General features: G+C 35.1%; 1 long non-coding RNA gene across 1 annotated transcript in view; it reads left to right on the top strand.

Moving 5' to 3' along the window:
* Window positions 1-10,377: 10,377 nt before the first annotated feature.
* LOC116421154 overlaps window positions 10,378-22,529 on the top strand; it is a 56,718-nt gene continuing 44,566 nt past the window's right edge. The window contains exon 1 of the long non-coding RNA XR_004231461.1: window positions 10,378-10,555. This is a non-coding gene — a long non-coding RNA (uncharacterized LOC116421154). The remainder of the gene's footprint in view (window positions 10,556-22,529) is intronic.

Here is a 22,529-nt window from a genome sequence, read left to right on the forward strand (position 1 = left end):
CCACAAAATTTTCTTTTGTGATGACAAAAAATTAATAGCCATCATTTGGGGAATGACTAAGTTGTGATAAATGGATGTGATGGAATACTATTATGCTGTAAGAAATTAGGAAATAGATGAAAGTAATGCAGAATGAAGTAATACAGAATAAAACAAGCAGAACCAGGAAAATCATTTCTACATTAACAATTACACCATAAAGACAATAATTTTGAAAGCAATATAACTATGATCAAAACAATAACCATTCATGATTCCAGAGAAACAATGATGAAGAATGTTAACCTACCTCTTGACAAAGAGGTGATATATTCAGATTTAGATGTGCTTGTATACACTCATACACACACTATATAATATGTATATTATACATATTTATATATAATTTTGAGGGCCAATGAGCAAATTTGTTTTGATTGACTGTTCGTATTTGTTACAAGGAACAAAGAGGTAGGAGATTTCTCTTAATTACAACAATTTAAAAATAGAAATGTGGGGAATGGTGCTCCAGATGTAAAATATTGTATATACAACAGATGAGGTCACTTCAAGATTACTTTTACTTAATTTACTTAATTGTTTTACTTTGTTGCAAGAGCTTTCTCACAAAGTGAGGGTAATCTGCAAATATTTATAATTTAAAAACAAAACACATTAATAAAGCTTGGGGTGGAAATAGGTTACCATGTCTAAACCAGACCTTTTTCTTCTCATCAAGGGCCAACTGAAAGATCAGCTTGTAATCAATCCAGCTGTTCTTTAAAACCTATAATTCCACATTTAATTGTTAACATGAGGAAAAATGTAAAAGCACACTAAGGTGGGATTAATAAAAATCCCATAGAGAATGAAGAATTGATAAAGGGCCAGTTTTCCTGATAGGAATTGATAATAGTTTATTGTTAATTTCCCCCTTCTTGGCATGGTCTCCTTGGCTCCCTAGAGATTTTGCAGTGATTAGACTGGAGACCAATGATTCTTCTTCCCAGGTTTTGCAAAGATTTGCACTTTCTTCTTCCCTGGCCAGTAGCCTTGCAGAGGCAGGAAGGAACGAACAGGGCAGTGTGCCTGTCTGTGTGTGTATGGGGGAGGATGATGTCACGGAAGCAACTGGGCATGTGGAATGAGAAAACCACTAGTTCCCTGTCCCTATTAATCTGATGTTTCTGGTATCCAAGGCCTGTTCACTTGCCCCATCCCATCCTCTGAAAATTGCTGCTATAGCAGTCCCAGGACAGCCTGGCCAGATGGTACACACCTGATGTCTGCTCCCCCAAGACCATGAATATCTAAAGTCTTTGCCTACTTAGACCAGGGCTCAGCCTGTTTCTATAGAAATGCAAGAAAACAGTGAGCAAGCAGTTTCCTTTTTCTTTTCAGATCTCGCTTTGGTTCTGTTCCCTTTTTTTTTTTTTTTTTTCTTTTGTGACACAGAGACACTTGAGAGAAATTGAAATTTCACAACAGGGATGTGTCATTCAGTCATGCAATTCCCTAGGACTAAATTGACTTTGTCTTCAGGAGCAAATTAATAAAGAACAAAGGTCCTAGGTATAGGAGAGGATGGGAGGACTGTCTAGCCCAGGCATTCTAAGTAGCCACCAATCCTCAGGATTGGGTCCAGCTGTAGACAACTGTCTGTGAGCTCTGCTTGTGGGGGCAGGGAGGATATGTTGAAGGCGCACAATCCATGATTAAAGAATGCTTTAACTGAGCCATCCAAGGTAGCAAGACCATTCCAGATCATTATGCATTCTCTAAGTGTGGCGGTACAACACTATGGTTTGGCTATCTTGATTTAAGCTGCGAATGTAAACTTTAAAGATAAGACAGAATTTTCAAGGCTCTTAGTGAATAAAGATGCAAGGTTTGAAGAATTTAGGGCTTATGACACTCAGTAGAATGTGGACCATGATGATAGCCATGCAAAAAAAAAAAAAAAAAAAAGCAAAAGTTAGTGTGGAGACAGTGTTTTTTGTTTGTCTTTTTAGCAAGCATAAAATAAGTCAGGGGTACAACAAAGCTGATAAAAAAAAGTTAATACTATCTATCACATATGGTATTTAGGGAGGCAGAACATCCAGGACTAGGAAGGAGCCTGTCTTTAGTGCTCTGTCCTGTCAGATAATTTCCACACTTTTCTGTTCTGTTCTGGATGTCACATATGAGGAAGGACATTGCCAGGATAAAGTTATCCACAGGACGGCAATTAGGATCATCAAGGGTCTGGCATTAACTTTCTGAAAAGTAATCATAGGAATTTAATAAGGAGAAGAGAAGACTGTGGGTGTATTTGTGTGTGTCTTTCAGTATTTGAGATTCACTGGATAGCTAGTTGGTATAATATAAGGAGTTCTGGACTTTGTGTCAAGAATTCAAGTCCTTCCTCAACTACTGACTAGCTAGGCAGACTTGGAAAGTCACTTAACTTCTGTTCAGCTTTCTCATAAAATAAGACTGATAATAACACCTACCACACAGATTTTTGTGAGACTCAAATGAAATGTTATATGTAAAATGCCTCTCAATCTATGTAACTTGTAAATGCTATTATTGCTATTATTAAATAAGATTAGTTTCATTCTGTCATAACTTCTTCCCTTTCTTTTAAAATTAATTTTAGCAGTGCTTTCATTTCTCAGTGATGTACTACCACTGCCCTGGAACTATTCCTTGTAACCAAGAAGTAGAATTAATTAAAACAGACCAACACAAAAGTAGCAGTTGGAAATGTTTGTCTCCTGCTGCACCTATAGCCCACCTCTTCTCTGAAAGCTAATTTTTTTCTCATACAAATTTTCTTTTCTGGATTGCCCATCTGATAGTATAACCTACTTCTCCATCCTCACTTTGTTGTGGTTAAGGGCAATATGTTCAGAATTTAAGAAATCACAGAGTGTTAAATAAAGTGAGAAGTGACCTTGACATCAAATCCAAATTCCTCTTTGTCCAGATGAGGAAACCAAAACCTAGAGGGATGAAGTCTTGCCCCAGATCAAAACCAGGCCTTCTGAATATTTTTAATTTAAGTGTTTTTTCTACTACAACACAGAGTGCCAAGGACATTTCTGTGAGATCTTGGGCAGAATCAATAAAAAATGAATAGATGTTGGTGTTTACCCTTAGTGAGGAGCAAAAGACCATAAGATAGGATCTCCTTTATGTGAAAGTAAATATTTTAAAGTGCCTTGAAAACAAAATAAGATGAAATTTGCTAAGGACTGTTTAGGACCTGAAATTTTGGGTGAATCTCTTATTTTCTCAAGGACTTTTTTTTCTTATTCATAAAATGAGAAAGTCAACTAGCAAACTTCTCAGGTCCCTTCCGACTCTTAATCTATGATCTATTAACTGACCTTGATCTTTTTTAAGCTAAAGGCTACAACAGAACCAATGACAGTTGTTAAATATTTGCTAGCACACCCCTGATTCCCACTCTAGAGCTGTCCATTTCAGACCTATAAAATGAGTTGCTTAAACCAAATCCGTTCTGGAGTCCCTTCTAGATCTAAAACCGTAATTCTTTTTGTGTGCATATAAATGGATCATACCTTTAATAGTGGTACTTGCTAAGTATATCTACCTAGTGCATGTAAGGATGACTGGGTTCCTCTCTAAGAAAGGCTCAATCAGAATCAGGAGACTCAGCTTGGGTTAGGAAAGTTCTAGGCTTGCTGCTTTTTGGAAAGATCAAACTTTAGCTTCATCTTCAAAGAGCCTTATTAAGAAAATGGCAAAACTGAGAACTGCAGAGCCATCGCCTTCGCCAGCAAACCTCTCTCCCTCCATTAATGACTCCTATTAGTGCATTTCATTGCCTCCTCTTTTCCTTAAAAAAGTCTCACATTGTCATCCAGGCCTGTTAAACGCTCTGTGTGCCCATTATCAAAATATCATTTTCAGCCTCACTGAACACATGTAGGAAATGTTGTTGAGTTAAAAAAAAAAAAAAAAAAAAAAAAAAAAAAAAAAAAAAAAAGAATCAGCCCAGATTGTATTGGGGGTAATTATCCTCCCTCAAACAGCCTTTCGTAAAAGGATATTTCCAATTTTTGAAAAGTCATAAATCTAAAAGCATAAGTTGTCACCGATTAGATTAGTAACTAAACAATTGAAAGCTGACACCGGATGGTTCTCCCCTCCCCTTTTAATAAAGATGGATTTTACCCAGCTCTGAGAAGGATTGCTGATAGTCATTTCCTGTCACATTTGGGAGGGAGTATAATAATAATAGGATCCTAGTATCATTGATTTAGAGCTGAAAGGCACCTTAGAGGGCACTGAATCTAACTTCTTCAATTTTATAACTGAAGAGAAAGAGATACTGAGCATATAAGTGATTAGTCCAAGATCACAAGGTGTTGTTGATGACAACAATGATAATGGGAAGGAAACAAGTTTATCTTAAGTGCTTATGATGTGTCAGATATTGTACTAAGCACTTTACAATTAGTGTTTTATTTGATCTTCAGAACAATCCTGGGAGATAGGTGCTTGTATTTTTCTCATTTTATGGTTGAGGGAATTGAGGCAGGCAGAGATCAAGTGACTTGCCCAGGGTCACAAAACTAGTTTTTTGTTTGTTTATTTTCATGCAGCTAGATTTGAACTGAGGTTTTCCTGATTCCATGGCCCAAAGTTCCATTCATTATGACTTTTCTGTGATGTCTATCCATTCTTCCCTTTCCCCCTTCCTTTCCCTTCCCTTTTCCCTTTTTCCTGCCTTTCCCTTTTCCCTTTTCTCTTTTCGCTTTCCCCTTCTCCCCCTTCCCTTCCCTTCTTTTCTCTCAGATACTTATTAGATGTATAACTTTGGCCAAGTCAACCTGACTGCCTCAATTTCTTCATCTGACTAATAACTGAGTATTACTGAATGATAACAACAAAATGTGTTAGAATGGTACAAGCAAAATGTCATATGAGCACTCTCAGAGGTTCTTAGTTGGAAAGGAAACTTAGTGATCATCAAATCCAACACCTTCATTTTAAGAGGCAGAGACAGAGAACTAACTTGCTTATGGTCATATAAATATTCAGGGTCAGAACTACATTTCCTGATACCTAGAAAAGCACTATAGAAATTGTAAAGTCTCACCCCAGACTGGAAATCAGTAGACCCAGACTGGGAACCATTTCTGGCATTTACTGCGTGTCTGAGACTGGATTTGTTCCTTTTGTGGATCTGTTTTCTTATCTATAAGTGCAGAATTTAGAGTAAAAGATGTCTGAATTTCATGGTCCTGATACTCCTTACACTAATACAGATTGTGACTCTCAAGGCCTTTGTGTACAGTCTTCATGAATTTCTGGGGCTGGAAAAATTCATGTCCTGGTGGCTTAACTTCCAAGGATGATCACTATACTTAGTTGAGTTGATCTTCAGTCATACAGTCTGTCCCTGGTTTGGACTTAAAGCTTTTCTGCTTTATTAGGACTCACTCAGACCTTATGCTCTTCTGTTGAGAAGCTGGGATCACTGCCAGGTCATGATGAGACATTAGAAGAGGATTTATCTAGATCCTTAAAAGTAGATAACATATGACCCTAGGGCATTTCCTGACTATTCATTGAAGGCACATTATTATATAAAAATGTATTGACTCTGAAGGCAGAGGACTTAGAGGAGAAAGTGAGGCTGGTGACTTTGCCCAGTCCTCCCTCACTTAAACCAACTTACTTGCATGTCATGGCATCACCTCCTTGATGTCATGGTCATCTTTGAGAAGGAAAGATAAACAACAACACTGACCTTTTCTATCCATATTACTTTGGGCACATCATTTGACCAATTTGGATCTTTTTTCTCTTTAAAGTGAAGGGATTGATCTAAAGCTTATATCTAGAGTTGAAAGAGTTCAACTTAAACTCCTCGTGCCTCAGTTTCTTCATCTATGAAATGAGATTGGATTAACTTACTTCTGAGATCCTCTATATTTCTGGATCTTTTATTTTATAATTTAATTCAAGAAAATTTTTATTTAGATTAACTTCTCCCAATAAACAAAAAATTCTGTTTTCTTCTTCTTTCATGTAATTTCCTTCATTGGAAAAAAAGAGAAAAAAATGAAATTATTGTAACGAACAGATACAGTAAAACAAAAAAAATTTATCCATTGGCATACTCCTCCCTCCCCCAAATATATGTTTCATTCTACTGTAAAGTCCATCACCTTTCTGTTAAGAGGTGTGTAGCAAGCTTTAACATTGGTCTTCTGGCGTCTGGTAATATCAGTGTAATGCTCAGAATTACCAAGTCTTTCAAAACTTCAAAAAGCATTTATTAAGCATCAACTATGGGATCTAAGTTAGAATCTCCTCTTTATCATTGATTTCCAGTGTACCCATGAAAAAGTCTGTTGACCTGCTTGGTTTTCTTTTTTCATCTGCAAAATGAAGGGACTGAACTAGAATGTATTTCTAAAACTGAAGGAAACTAAAAGACTATCTTATGCAACCTCTCATTTTACAGATGTGAGAACTGAGGCCTATGGAGATAAAATGACTTTCTCAAGTTCACAAAGGTAATAAATATCAAAGGTGAAATTTGAAAGCAGGTCCTTTTTCTCAAGACTCTGTGATCTTCCCAATAACTATCTAATGCCTCATCCTTCTGAATCATGAAGACTTCTTTCAACTCTACATCTATGCTTCTCCGAACCTTTGTACTAAGAACTATACTAACCATTGAAATAAAATAAATGAATGAAAACAATTAAAATATTTTATGTTATCAAGGAGTTTACATTCTACTGAAGGGAAAGCTATGTATTGATAAATTGAATTCAACAGAACTTAGAAAATAAATACACAATATTGGTGTGAACACACACATACATAAAAAAATCTGGAAACATATGGAATAAAGACAGTTACAAAGAAAGTACTGACTTACTAGTGAAATAAGAATTTCCCAAGCCTTCCCTGAGTGAAACACAATCATGTTGCTCATTCCCGAGAGAAGGTTTGGTCTCTCAGAATCCTCACAGCCATAAGGCATCCATCCCCTCAGCCAAGCACCTTGGCTCCTGCCCCAATTTTGAAATAGCAGGCAGTAGCCCCCTCCCTTCAGGATTGGCCAATGTAGGAGAGAGCATTATGTCCTTTCCTGCCAAGAAGAAAGAAATACAAAGAGCCAATCTCCCTTTGGGGTAAGTAAGCTCTGGCCATGCTGTACTCTTCATGTAGTGTTCCTCCTCCCAGGGATGCTGAGGTTGGCTTAGAGTGGGGGCTGCTCTAGAGAAGACTGTTTACCTTCGTTTTAACATAAAAAGAGACAAATGCTATTATGATCCTGAGCTGGAGAAACAGTACTGTCAGGCACACAGCAACAGTGATTCTGACCATGATAAGGCAACTGTGCTAATTGAGAAAATCCACTGGGAATTTCTGCTGAGTAGTTAGCATGAACAAAACTGATGTAGGCTAGACTGTTGAAAGGATACTTCTCTGTGTGTGTGGGGGTGAAATCACAGTGAATAATAATGTACATCTTTGCTTCTTTCTTGGATGTTCAGTAACTCTGACAATAGGCTTGAGAGAAAAGGAATGAATGGGGGAAAAACCTCTTTATTATGTACTTTCTATGTGCCAAGTACTGTGCTAAGCACTTGGGATTCAAAAAAGTAAGTCCACACTCCCAAAACTTTCAGTCAACACTCTCAAAAACCTTAGGCTCTAATTTGGGGAGACAGTACATATGAGAAACTTTAGTTTGGGGACCAACAGAAAGTCTTTGAAGTCCTAAGGCTGTGACTATTAAGTAGCAATTGCTAGGATAGGAGTAAAAAAGTGTTCAAGGTGTTTTAGAAAGATCTGGATTAAGATCATGCCTCCCTGAAAAATGTGATTCTGTAACTTATCATCTGCCTAGAAATAACATTCCCTATTGTCAAAATTAGTTAGGATGGGCTGGCTGTATGGCTTTGGATTACTGGTAAAGTTTCTGTAACACTGTTGAATCACAGAATCTCTGTGCTGGAAGATACCTCAAAGGTGACATATAAATGTTAATAGAGGGCTTATTTACACTGAGCAGATATGGGCCTCCCCATTTATTTATAATTATAATAATAACCAATATTTATATTCTAGGCATTGTACTAGGCACTTTGCATTTATTATCTCATTTGATCTTTACAACAACAATTAGACATTTTACAGATGAGAAAGTTGAGGTAAGCAAACTTAAATGATTTGTTCAGGGTCATATAGCTAATAAGTGCGTGAGACTGGTTTTGAAATTCATGTCTTCCTGTCAATCTTTAGTGTTGTAGAAATTTTTAAAAAATTTTTTTATGTTTTTTTTTATTTAATAGCCTTTTATTTACAGGTTATATGTATGGGTAACTTTACAGCATTAACAATTGCCAAACCTCTTGTTCCAATTTTTCCTCTCTTACCCCCTACCCCCTCCCCCAGATGGCAGGATGACCACTAGATGTTAAATATATTAAAATATAAATTAGATACACAATAAGTATACATGACCAAGCCGTTATTTTGCTGTACAAATAGAATCAGACTGTGAAATATTGTACAATTAGCCTGTGAAGGAAATCAAAAATGCAGGTGGGCAAAAATATAGGGATTGGGAATTCAATGTAATGGTTTTTAGTCATCTCCCAGAGTTCTTTCGCTGGGCGTAGCTGGTTCAGTTCATTACTGCTCCATTGGAAATGATTTGGTTGATCTCACTGCTGAGGGTGGTCAGGTCCATCAGAACTGGTCATCATATAGTATTGTTGTTGAAGTATATAATGATCTCTTGGCCCTGCTTGTTTCACTCAGCATCAGTTCGTGTAAGTCTCTCCAGGCCTTTCTGAAATCATCCTGTTAGTCGAAATCATATCACTTTGGAACAATTTTAACTAAAATGGAAAATGGAAAACCAACTTTTGTTTTCCCAAGAACTAACTCTCTCTAGCTTCTACTCATGGCTTTTGGTTTAGTCTTTTTGAGCTAAAGAGATCGAATTGTTCCTCTCCCATGTACCAAGGTTTTAAGTACTCGAGTGTTACCCTTTCCCTCCAAAATCTTCACTACCCCAGAACTCAAAAACTCCCATTCCTTCAATCAATGCTCAAATGACCAGTTTTCTAACTCTCTCACCTTTTTGGTTGTTTTATTTTAGATATTATCCTTTTGTAAATATCCTTCCCAAAATGGGACCTACAGCACAGAACACAATACTCCGATGTTGTCGAAAGTAGCAAAGAGGATAGATAGCAGCATTATCAATTCTGTGTTTGAAGAAAAGATAATATTTGAGCTAGGTAACAGAGTGGCTAGAGTGTAGGACATAGAATCAGGAGAGTGTAGGACCTGAGTTCAAAACTAGCCTCACTTGCTTATTAGCTGTGTGACTGGCCAAGATGCTTAAATAAAGTCTCAGTTTCCTTATTAATGAAATGAGGATGACCTACCTCACAAGATTGTTGTAAGGATGAAGCCAAATGAAAATGTATTGGTAAAGTGCTTTGCAAACCTTAAAGTTCTATATAAATGGTAATTATTACTAATAGCTTATTCATATAATGTTATACAATTTACAGTGTTTTTTTAAAAGTCAAATGAATAGAGCTACCTTATATCACATGCATCCAAATACTGACAAAAATTCACTGGAAAGTATGGTTCTCTCTGTTGGTTTTTAGGATTTCTCACTTCTCCTTCCTTCATATTGCCTTTTGGATGTGAGTATGTGGTTTCCATTTCTTTCTGTACTTAAGAGGCAAAATACCTTTTGACTCTTTTAGGGAAAGAATCACATGACGACAAGTGTTATTTTGAAGATTAACTTCCAGACCTCTCTCTTAGCCTTTGAGGAACAAGTTTTATGTACTACATATCCCATGATGCTTTGCGTGTTCCACCCATACCTTTCCCCTCCCCTATTTCCATTCTTGTCTCTTATTCTTGTTGTGGGGGGAAAAATCAAATCAATATTTATTCCTCTTGGAAGTAACATGACTCTGTGATGCCATATGATTCCACTCATGATTTCTGCAATGACTGACTCATTCCTTCTTTGACCATCCCTCATAGTAGCTATCTATTAGAAGGTAAGCTTTTTGAGGGCAAGGAATCTCTTAATTTTGTATTTACATGTCCAATGCCTTGCATAGTGTCTGGCATTTAATAAAAAGCCATTGACTGATTGATTAAAAACTTTAGGTTTTTTTCTAATTTTGTTCTTACATTCTATTTTTAACAGTTACACTAGTTCTTCTATAGTCTAGGGTCTTCTCTAGTTCTAAATTATGTACCTTAAGATTCCATCTTGTGTTTTGTCATCCAAGGTTCTACTTAATTCTGACATTGTTTTACCTTCTAAGAATTTCTTTACCAGTTCTCTTGTTTTATGATTCTATGTTCAGTGTTAAATGGTTCTAGTAAAATGTATCGGTTGATATGATAAGCAATGGTATTTCCAGCCTCTTCTGATGGGGACTAATTTGGCTTTCTCCCCAGCTGAAATGAGTGAGAACCTGGTTGCACTGGTACTATAAGCTGACAGTCCTAGGTCAGGGTGTGTAAAAGGAACTTCTCAGTAAAGGTATGAAGGTGGGATCTTTGTTTTCAATATCCCATAATGTTGTGATTTTCCTTTCTCAGCTTTTTCTTTTTCTCTTTCAATCCCCTACCTCCATTAAAAGTGATTGGTCTTATGACCCCCCCAGAGTTTTCTAAGAAATGGGACTTAAGGAAATAATTTAATACTTGGTAATCACAAAGTGGCACAGTGAATAAAGTCTCAGAGTCAGCAAGATCTGATTTCCTTTGATAAGTTGGTTGAGCAGTCTGGGTTAGTACCCAATGTAACTCTATAAGGCTGTATAAGTTTTATAACCAGTGCTGAAATCTGCAATGGTAAAGGGTAATTAATAATAATAATTCTGAATAGAAAATATAGGTGATAGACAATGGACAATGACATTAAAATGAGCCACTTATCCTAGAAAAGAGATACAATTTAATAAGTTCTTTCCATGTATTAATCTAAAGTAGTGACTATTGAAAGAAGACCTAAGTTCAATAGTTAGAGGGCTGGATCTGAAATTAAGAGTTAGTTCAAATTTGACCTCAGGTACTCAATAGCTATGTGACCCTGGGCAAGTCATTTTACCTTTGTTTGCCTTAATCCTTAGGAAATGGCAAATCATACTAGTTTTCTTTTTGGGAATAGTGGAGGTGGTAAGAGTGGTGGTGCAGCTAGGTGGCATACTAGAAAGAGTGAAGTCAGGAAAACTCATCTTCACGAGTTCGAAGTTGGTCTCAGATATTTACTAGCTGTATAACCCTGAGTAAGTCACTTAACCTTGTTTGTCTTAATTTCCTCATCCTCAAAATGAACTGAAAAATAAAATGGCAAACCACTTGAATATCTTTACCAGGAATGACTCAAAAGAGGTCATGAAAAGTCACACACAACTGAAAATAATTTAACAACAGTGATTAATGTGGCATTTCAAGTGGAAGAGAAATAATTACCACCCCTCTCATATTTTAAGGTGCTACTTCTTGATTTTTTTTTAAGCTTGACTGGTATGTTTCCTTATTTCTTTTTTTTTTTATAAATACCATAATAATTTCTTGATATAGCCACCTTGTCCTGCTTGCCACCCTTGAATGATCTCATAACAAAGAAAAATATTTAAGGAAAGTCAACTAACAAAATTTTCAGGCTGAAAGCTCATGTGAACTATGGCACCTGTAATCCTTCCAACTCTGTCCTTTGGCAAATAGTTTCTTCATTTTCTTCTGGGATCATTCTGAATCTAAACCACATTTTCATTTACATTGTTGTATTCAATATCTACATTGTTTTACTAATACTGCTTCTTCATTTTTCTTCAATTCTTGTTATAAATAAATGAAATTCTTCCCAATTCACTCACATTTCTTCTAAGACCCATATCAATGTTCAGGCAGTTCATCATAGAAATTTATTTAAAGATAGTCTGAAAGGAACCACTTAGTAAGAACAGGCTTCCTATCATATCTCATTCTCTTTTCAGCCCTTGAGGGCCATTACTGTCATTCCAGTATTCCCCAGAGATTTCAAGAGATTAAGGCCAATCCCCAAACATTAAATCCTCTTTGCTTTCATCAAATCAGCTTTAAAGTGAGAAGAAAGGACAGAGAAATTAAAAGGAGAAAAGGAGTTTCTGCTGATGGAAAACCCACTTATTATAGAATCTCAATCTTGGAAGGGACCTCAGACTTTACCTTATCTAGCCTGTATCTTAGCAGAAACTATATTTGCAAAACTGCTAATGGTTACCCAGTCTTTGCTTGAAAGTGTCCAGTAATAGAGAACTTACCACTTAGAAGGCAGTCCAATTCAATGTTGGATAGCTCTAATTATTAAGAAGTTTTCTGTTATAATAAGCCAAAATCTGCTTCTCCAAAACTTCAACCCATTCTTCCTAGATTTGGTTATATGAGAACAAGCAAAATAAATCTAATCCTCCTCACATATAAGGAACCTTCAAATATTTTTTGAAATATTAATAGCCCACCTCCACAATCAATAAATGAACAGAAGAATGGTTAATTTAAACCTAAAACAATAAACTTCAAATTATATAAAGTTTCAAAAAAAAAAGGTAACTCTCAAAGAATTTAAATTATATGATAATTGTCCATCTGAATTGGTAGAAAAGTTTCATTAGTATGAACTTATGGACTAAATATATGTCTCTCTATATTCATTACATATATAGCTATTGTATATTAGATAATATTATCTTATATTGTATGATATTATATTCACACATATATGTGTAGCAAGTACATATTTATGTATAAATGCATGTAATATATCCCAAGTACATGTACTACATCCACACAGTGCATGTTTTCTTATAGCTTCTTCATCATTCATTTTTTTCTTTTATTTTCTTTTTCAAATGTGCCAATCTGAATGGTGTGGGATAGAACCTAAGATTTACTTGAATTTTCATTTCTCTATTAGTGATTTGGAACAATTTTTTCATATGACTCTAAGTAGATTGGAATTCTTCCCTTGAGAACTGCTGGTTCATCTCCTTTGACCATTTAACAATTGGGAAAAAAGCTCTTTAAAAAAAAACCCAACAAAATTGGATCAGTTCCTCAAATATCTTAGAAACAAGATGTTTGTATAGAAACTCTGAATAGATTTTTCCCTGGTTAAACATTTCCCTCCAAATCTCAGCTGCATTTTATTTGTGAATTTTTTTAAAATGCAATCCAAACTCTCCATTTGACCTTTTGTGAGCTTCTCTAGCCCTTGTTTGGTAGTGAACTCCTTCCTTATCCATGGATTTGCAATGTTATGTCTTCCTTAATCCTCTAATTGTTTTATAATGTGAACTCTGATATCTAGGTCATATATCCATTTGTAGTTTATTTTGATATGTAGTATAGGATCTAAACCCAATTTCCTATTGGGCTGTGGTCCAGTTTTCCCAGAAGTTTTTGGTCAAATAGTGAGTCCATATTCTAGTGGCTAGAATATTTGACTTCATAAAATGTTAAATGACTTGGATTGTTTGCTTTGGTTGGTCATGTACCTAATCTGTTTAAAGGATACACTGATAAAAAAAAAAGAACAAAATGATTTTGATGATTATTGTTTTGTAGCATAATTCAAGATCTATTCCCTTTCTTCCAACTGTTTTTTTTTTATTTCCTTTGAGATTATTGACATTTTGTTTTTATAGATTAATATTTTTTTCTAGATTGGTACATCATCCTTTGGTTGTTTGATTGGTTTGGCACAGAATACACAATTGGGGAGGGGGGGAAGGAGGGAGAGGGAGAGAGAGAGAGAGAGAAAAGAAGAAGAAGAAGAAGAAGAAGAAGAAGAAGAAGAAGAAGAAGAAGAAGAAGAAGAAGAAGAAGGAGGCAGGGAAGAAGGAAGGGAGAGAGGGTGAGAAAGAGACAGAGAGAGAGAAAGAAAGAGAAAGAGAGAGAGAGAAAGAGAGAGAAAGAGACAGAGAGAGAGAGAGAGAGAGAGAGAGAGAGAGAGAAGGGAGGGAGGGAGAGAAGAAGGGAGGGAGGGAGAGAAGAAGGGAGGGAGAGAGGAAGGGAGGGAAAGAAGAAAGAGAGGGAGAGAGGGTGAGAGAGAGAGAGAGAGAGAGAGAGAGAGAGAGATTGAAATTTTGTTGTTTCAGTCATGCCTATCTATTTCTGGACCCACTTGAGATTTTCTTGGCAAAAATATTGGAGTGGTTTTGCATTTCCTTCTTCAGCTTATTTTTACAGATGAAGAACCTGAGGCAAAAAGGGTTAATGTTCTTGCCCAGAGTTGCACAGTTACCCTATGATACTAGTAAGTAGTATTAGCAAGTATCTGAGGCCAAATTTTAAAATCAAAATGAGTTTTCCTTATTCAAGCCCATTGTTCTATCTACTGTGCCATCTACTTGCACAATGATTTAGATAGTATTATCATTTTTTGATTAGCCTGATCTGCCCATGAGCATTACTATCTCTCCAATTATTTATGCATTTAAGTATACAACATTTAGGCAAAATAATGTTTAAAATTAATTGTGTTCATATAATTTCTGGGTGTATCATATGTTCCAAACTATTTTATATTTTTGTTGTTCAGTTATTTTCAAATCTTCATTACCCTGATAGCAAGAACTAATAGCATACTTATATTGTCTATGCTGATACTTCTTGGCAAAGATGCATAAGAGATAGGTAGAGGTTGACCCTAAGGTCACACAGTAAGGATCTGAGCCTATATATATATATATATTAAGACTGATATGGTCTAGTTTGCACTTTTTTAAAATAACTTTTTATTGACAGAACCCATGCCAGGGTAATTTTTTACAACATTATCCCTTGCACTCACTTCTGTTCCAATTTTTCCCCTCTCCCAGATGGCAACGTCCTTCATGCTAAATAGGTTACAGTAGATCTTGGATACAATATGTTGGAACCAACAGTTCTCTTGTTGCTCAGGGAATATTGATTTGGGGAAATCCTGGGAAAAGCAAAAAATGCAAGAGTTTACATTCATTTCTAATGTTCTTTCTTTGGGTGTAGCTGCCTCTGTCCATCCGTCAATTGAAACTGTTAGATCTTCTCTTTGTGAAAAATCCCTTCCATCAGAAACTCCCCTGTTTTTGTTTGGTATATAATGATCTCCCTTCTTCATTTCCTCAGCATCGTTCAAAGTTGAATTCTCTGTATTCATCCTGCTGGTATTTCTTATAAACACTATTATTCCATAACATTCATATACCACAATTTACCCAACCATTTCTCAATTGGGCATCCATTCATTTCCACTTCTACCACCCACAAACAGGGCTGCCACAAACATTTTGGCACGTACAGGTCTCTTTCCCTTCTTTAGTAGCTCTTTGGAGTATAAGCCCAGTAGAAACACTGCTGGATCAAAGGGATAACTTTTTTTTTGAGATAACTTTTTGAGCATAGTTCCAAATTGCTCTCCAGAATGGCTGGATGTATTCACAATTCTAAACAATTATCAAATTTCCTGTTTTATCCCTCCAAATTCCATTTTTTCCCTATCATTCTAGCCAACGCAGGTTGTGTGGTATCTCAGGTTGTCTTAATTTCATTTCTCTGATTAATAATATTTGGAGCATTTTTCATTCAGAAATAGTTTCAATTTCTTTTCTGAGGGTGTCTTTTCATATCCTTTGACCATTTATCAATTGGAGAACTTGATTTCTTATAAATTAGATCAATTCTCTATATATTTTAAATGAAGTTTATCAGAACCTTTGACTATAAAATCTTTCCCCAGTTTTTGTTTCCTTTAATCCCTGAATTAGTTTTGTTTTGTACAAAAAACTTTTCAATTTGATATAATCAAAATTTTTCTATTTTGTAGTCAATAGGATCTCTAGTTCTTCTTTGGTCATAAATTCCTTCCTCTTCCACAGGTCAAAGAGGTAATATGCTCTTCAATTTATTTATAATCTTTTCTTTATCCTGACCTTGAACCCATTTTGACCTTATCTTGGTGTATGGTGTTAAGTGTGGGTCAATCCTATTTCCCAAACTAATTTCCAATTTTCCCAGCAATTTTTGTCAAATAATGCATTTTTATCCCAAAAACTGGGTCTTTGGGTTTGTCAAACACTAGATAATCAAAGTTATTGGCTGTTTTGTCCTTTGAAACTAGCCTATTCTATTGATGAATTCTTAGCCAATACCAGATGGTTTTAGTAACCACTGCTTTATAATATAATTTTAGATCTGGTACAGCGAGGCCACCTTCATTTGATTTTTTTTTCATTAATTCCCTTGAAATTCTTGACCTTTTGTTTTTCCATATGAACTTTGTTATTTTTTCTAGTCCCATAAAATAGTTTCTTGGGAGTTTTATTGGTATAGCACTAAATAAATAGATTAATTTAGGTAGTATTGTCATCTTTATTATATTTGCTTGCCCAATCCAAGAGCATTTAATATTTTTCCAGTTGGTTAGATCAGACTTAATTTGTGTGGAAAGTGTTTTGTATTTTTTTGAGCCCATATTTAAACTGAGGTCTTTTTGATTCCAGGCCCCTGCTCTCTATCTGTTGTACAACTGCCTCCAAGTATTTTACATATTCTGTAATTCTTTTCTTTTTTTTAAATTTATTTTATTATAGCTTTTTATTTATAAAACATATGCATGGATAATCTTTCAACACTGATCCTTGCAAAACCTTCCATTTCAAATTTTTCCTCCTTCCCCCCACACCCTCCCCTAAATGGCAGATAGTTCAATATATGTTTAAATATGTTAAAATATATGTTAAATCATATATATATATGATTTACACGCATATTTATACAGTTATCTTGCTGCACAAGAAAAATCAGATTTAGAAAGAAGGTAAAAATAATCTGAGTAGAAAAACAAGAATGCAAGCAGATAATAACAAAAAGAGTGGAAATGCTGTGTTGTGATTCACACTCATTTCCCATAGTTCTTTCGCTGAGTCTATCTGGTTCTCTTCACTACTGAACAATTAGAACTGATTTGGATCATCTCATTGTTGAAGAAAGCCATGTCCATCAGAATTGGTCATCATATTGGGACATCATACGTTGTTGAAGTATATAATGATCTCTTGGTCCTGTTCTTTTCACTCGGCATGATTTCATATAAGTCTCTCCATGTTTTTCTGAAATCATCCTGCTGGTCATTTCTTATAAAACAATAATATTCCATAACATTCATATACCACAATTTATTCAGTCATTCTCCAACTTATGGGCATCCATTAAGTTTCCACTTTCTAGCTGCTGCAAAAAGGGCTGCCACAAACATTTTTGCACATGTGGGTCCCTTTCCCTTCTTTAAGATCTCTTGGGGATGTAAGCTCAGTAGAAACACTGCTGGGTCAAAGAGTATATACAGTTTGATAACCTTTTGAGCACAGTTCCAAATTGCTCTTCAGAATGGTTGGATGTATTCACAATTCCAGCAACAATGTATCATTGTCCCAGTTTTCCCACATCCCCTCCAACATTCATCATTATCTTTTCCTGTCATTTTAGTCAATCTGAGCGGTATGTAAGTGGTATCTCAGAGTTGTCTTAATTTGCATTTCTCCAATCAATAGTGATTTGGAGCACCTTTTCATATGACTACAAATAGTTTCAGTTTCTTTATCTGAAATTTCTGATCTGAAGATCAGAAAGAAGCATGTGTCCTCTCTGCCATCATGGTTCTGCCCCACCTCTGTAATTATTTTCAATGGAATTTCTTTTTTTTTTTCCCTCTATCTTTTCCTGCTGGATTTTGTTAATGATTTGTGTATTTATTTTATACCCTGCAACTTTGCTAAAGTTGTTTCAATTCCTTTTTTTAGTTGGTACTGTAATATTCTCTAAGTACAGCATCATAAAATCTTCAAAAATGTTTGTTCCTCATTTGCCTATGCTTATTCCTTCAATTTCTTTTTTTTCTTTTTTATTGCTATAGATAAAAATTTTAGTACAATATTAATTGCTAATTATTTACATCCTTACTTCATTCTTCATCCTATTTGGAAGGACTCCATTTTATCCCCACTATATATAATGCTGGATCTTGGTTTTAAATTGATACTAGTTACCATGTTAACTATTGATCCATTTATTCTTATGTCTACTAGTGTTTTCTAGCAGAAATGGGTACTGTATTTTATCAAAAGTTTTTTTTTTGTATATGTTGCAGAAAATACTGCAGATATCTAATAGCCATTTTGTTATTTACAGCATAAATTGTATTTGTGGTTAGCCTTATATTAAAAACCAACCCTGAATCATTGTATAAATCCAACCTCACCACCATGCATATAATTTTTGATATATTGCTATATTCTTACTAATATTTTATTTGATATTTTTGCTTCAATAATCATTAGGGATATTGAACTGTGTTTTTCTTTTTCTTTTTTGAATTTTCCTGGTTTAGGGATCAAGAGCATATTTGTAGCATGAATGAATTGGAAAGAATAACTTCCTTTTCTATTTCTTTCAAATATTTTATCTGATACTGGAATTAATTTTCTTTCATCTCTTGATAAAATTCCTCTGTAAATCAAACTATGTAGGTTTTCTCTTTTGGAGGAGTTCGTATACAGTTTGTTCAAATTGTTTTTCTGAGATTGAATTATTCAAATTCTTTGTTTCTCATTCTATTAATTTGAGTATTTCATACATTTATAAAGATTCATCCATTTAGTTTAAATTGACTTTGGATTGAGGTTTTTAATTTTATTATTAAGAGAATTTATATGGTGCTTTAAGGTTCTCAATGGGCTTTACAGATATAATCTCACTGGATTCTCACAACACTAACAAGTAGGAATCCAAGATAAAATATAAAACTCCATGTTGTATTCAAATCCTTTTATAATTTCTCCCCTTCCCCACCTTTCTAGTCTTCTAAGACTATCTTCCTTCTCCACCTCTCCATCTTTATTCTGTTATCTAATTGTGCCAGGCTCCTTGCTATTATTCTTTGAACAAGATGCTTCAGCTCTTCACTCAAAGCCTTCCACTATCTCCCATGCCAAGAAGGTTTTCCTTCCTCATCTCCACCCATTGGCTTCCATGGCATCCTTCAATTCTCAGGTAAAATCTCACCTTCTTCAGGAAGCCTTTCTCAATCCCTCTTAATTCTAATGCCTTTCTTTTGCTGATTATTTTTAAAAATTTATCCTGTATATAATTTGTCTGTCCACAGTTGTTTGCGTATTGTCTTCCCTATTAGAAAGTGACTTCCTGAAGAGCAGAGGCTATCTATTTCCTTTCTTTGTATCTACAACTCTTAGCACAGTGCCTGGAACATAATAGGTACCTAATAAATGTTTAGGCTGACTAATTCAAAATGTAGCCCGTATTTGCCTTTCCAGTCTTTCCTGTTATGCAATTTACAATCTCACAGCATTGATTTTACTGTTCCTTGAAAACAAGATTCCATTTTTTTTACTCCAGGCATTTTTATCTGCTGTCCCCAATGCCTAGAATATTATCTCTCTTCACTTCTGCCTCTTGGATTTCTTTAAGATTAAGCTCTGATTTAACTTCTACAAGAATCCTTTCCCAGTATACCTCATTCCCATTCCCTACTATTTATTATATATATAAATATGTGATTATGTACACACATTATACACATGTGATTATATATACATATATATGATTATGTGTAAATGTAATATGCACACACATTCATTTGTCTATCATCTCTCTCACATGCATACATACACATACACACAGAGCTATTTCCCCAATTAGAATATGAATTCCTAGAAGGCAAAGGTAATGTTTTTACGTGTGTGTGTATGTGTGTATGTGTGTCCAGCACTCAATTATAGATTATGGATGATAGTAACCACTTAATACTTGTTGATTGGCTGACTATTCCTTCTCTTATTCTGCATTTCCTCCTCCCAACACACCTAAACAAAATAACTAAAAAAGAGACACTTTTTGTTGACTTTCTTTAGCTTTCTTCAGTGACTTCAGCTCAATCTGAGTTTTAGCATTTATGATACTGTTTTTTTTTAGAACAGTGTTAATTTTAACCTCTGCTACTTGACTTAAGAAAAGCTGTGATTTATAATGGGGAGACATGAGGAGGGAATATATCCCAGACATGGAGAATAGGCAATACAAGGGACTAAAAGTGGAAGATAAAGTATCTTATGTGAGGAACAGAAAGAAATTCAATTAGGATACATTTTTAAAAATCCATACTCTATGAAGAGCCAAATTGATGATATATCTATCTTTGCTTAGTTATGATGACCCTCAGTCAAGAGATTTTTTTTGTGACCTTACTATAGTGTTAAGGATTGCAATAAATAATAAATTTGAAAAGGTAGAATAAAGCCATGCTGTGAAGGTCTTAATGTATACTATGCTGATTATAATACAAACTGGGATATTAAAAAGCAAATAATAGTTAAATGAAAAGTGTACTTTCTATGAAGACAGAGAGCATTAATAGCTGCACTTGAAGGAAGTAGCACCTGAATTGAGCCTGAAAAGAAGAGATGAATTCAGAAATGTAAAGGTGAGGGAAAAATATATTAGAGATATGGAGGACATGAAGGAAGATTTCCATGAATATGTGGAGGGAGAAGATAATATTGAATTTAGGAGAAACCAGTCCTCTTTCTATTATATTAAATTAGCTTCTTAATCTGACTTCATGTCATCTCTATCCATAGAAGGAACATTTATCAATTCACTGAGATAAAAATCAAGTGATTCCCTGGTCTACCTAAGTTAATATAGTGGTAAAAGAAAAGGAAGATAAGAAGAGAAATTTCCCCCTTTTGTCCCCCTGGGTCTGTGGTTTTATAGGAAGTTAGTCATACCTCCATTTCAGCAGTGGTCACACCCTTCACTTCTGTCATTGCCCAAAGGCCTTGGTGACTGGGTATTATTGAGAGGAAGTTGGGAAGGTCTGGAAATGGCTGAACTGCCATCCTGTTAGGGTCCCTAGAGCCACCTGTTTAGTTAGTAGAAAACTGATGAAAGACTGACTGGTTTACTATGACCTTTCCACATTTCAACTTGCATAACATAAGGTGAAGAGGAAGATAGACAACCAATTACCCAGTCAGTAGGAACTGAGTTAACAAACAATAGGATGAATGAAATTAAATCCTTATTTATAAACTTTGCATATTGCCTCAGATTTATTTTGCTGACAGTTTACATGAATCTAACCTACTAGATCACCCTTCAATACATCCCTATATATTATACTCATCATCACTCTGTCACATTCCAGAGAACTTTAAGTTTTACAAAGCACTTTCTTCAGAATAACCCCTAGCAACACTAAGTAAAAGTATTATTCTATCTATATTAATAATAATAATAATAGCTAATATTTATATGGCATTTACTATGTGCCAGGCAGTATGGTAAGCATTTTGCAATTATTATTTCATTTGAGATAAACCTTACAATAAGCCTATGGAATAGATGTTATTATTATCTCCATTTTATAATTGAGGAAACTGAGACAAACATAGATTAAGTGACTTGCCCAGGGTCATATAGCTAGTTAGTATCTGAGGTCAGATTTTAATTCAGGTTTTCCTGACTCCTGGTGTTCTGTTTATTGCATCACTCAGCTGCTTGAGACTTATCTCAAAACTTCCTGAATATGTCATTTTTTTGGTATAGATACTCTTTCCATCGAATCATTCAATTAATATTTATTTAGCACCCACTCTGTGTGTGGACCTTGCAGAGGAAATATAAAGCAAAAAATGAAAATAGTCCTATATAGTTTACCTCTCAGACCAGTGGAAGAAGAAGGAATTTATGACCAAAGAAGAACTAGAGATCACTATTGACTACAAAATAGAAAAATTTGATTATATCAAATTGAAAAGTTTTTGTACAAACAAAACTAATGCAGACAAGATTAGAAGGGAAACAATAAACTGGGAAAACATTTTTACAGTGAAAGGTTCTGATAAAGGCCTCATTTCTAAAATATATAGAGAATTGACTCTAATTTGTAAGAAATCAAGCCATTCTCCAATTGATAAATGGTCAAAGGATATGAATAGACAATTCTCAAACAAAGAAATTGAAACTATTTCTAGCCATATGAAAATATGCTCCAAATCATTATTAATCAAAGAAATGCAAATTAAGACAACTCTGAGATACCACTATACACCTGTCAGATTGGCTAGAATGGCAGGGAAAGATAATGTGGAATGTTGGAGGGGATGTGGGAAAACAGGAACACTGATACATTGTTGGTGGAATTGTGAACACATCCAACCATTCTGGAGAGCAATTTGGAACTATACTCAAAAAGTTATCAAATTGTGCATACCCTTTTATCCAGTAGTGTTTTTACTGAGCTTATACCCCAAAGAGCTACTAAAGAAGGGAAAGGGACCTGTATGTGCCAAAATGTTTGTGGCAGCCCTGTTTGTAGTGGCTAGAAGCTGGAAAATGAATGGATGCCCATCAATTGGAGAATGGTCGAATAAATTGTGGTATATGAATGTTATGGAATATTACTGTTCTAT

This window comes from Sarcophilus harrisii, chromosome 2 (genome assembly GCF_902635505.1).
Source record: "Sarcophilus harrisii chromosome 2, mSarHar1.11, whole genome shotgun sequence".
Lineage (NCBI taxonomy): Eukaryota > Metazoa > Chordata > Mammalia > Dasyuromorphia > Dasyuridae > Sarcophilus > Sarcophilus harrisii.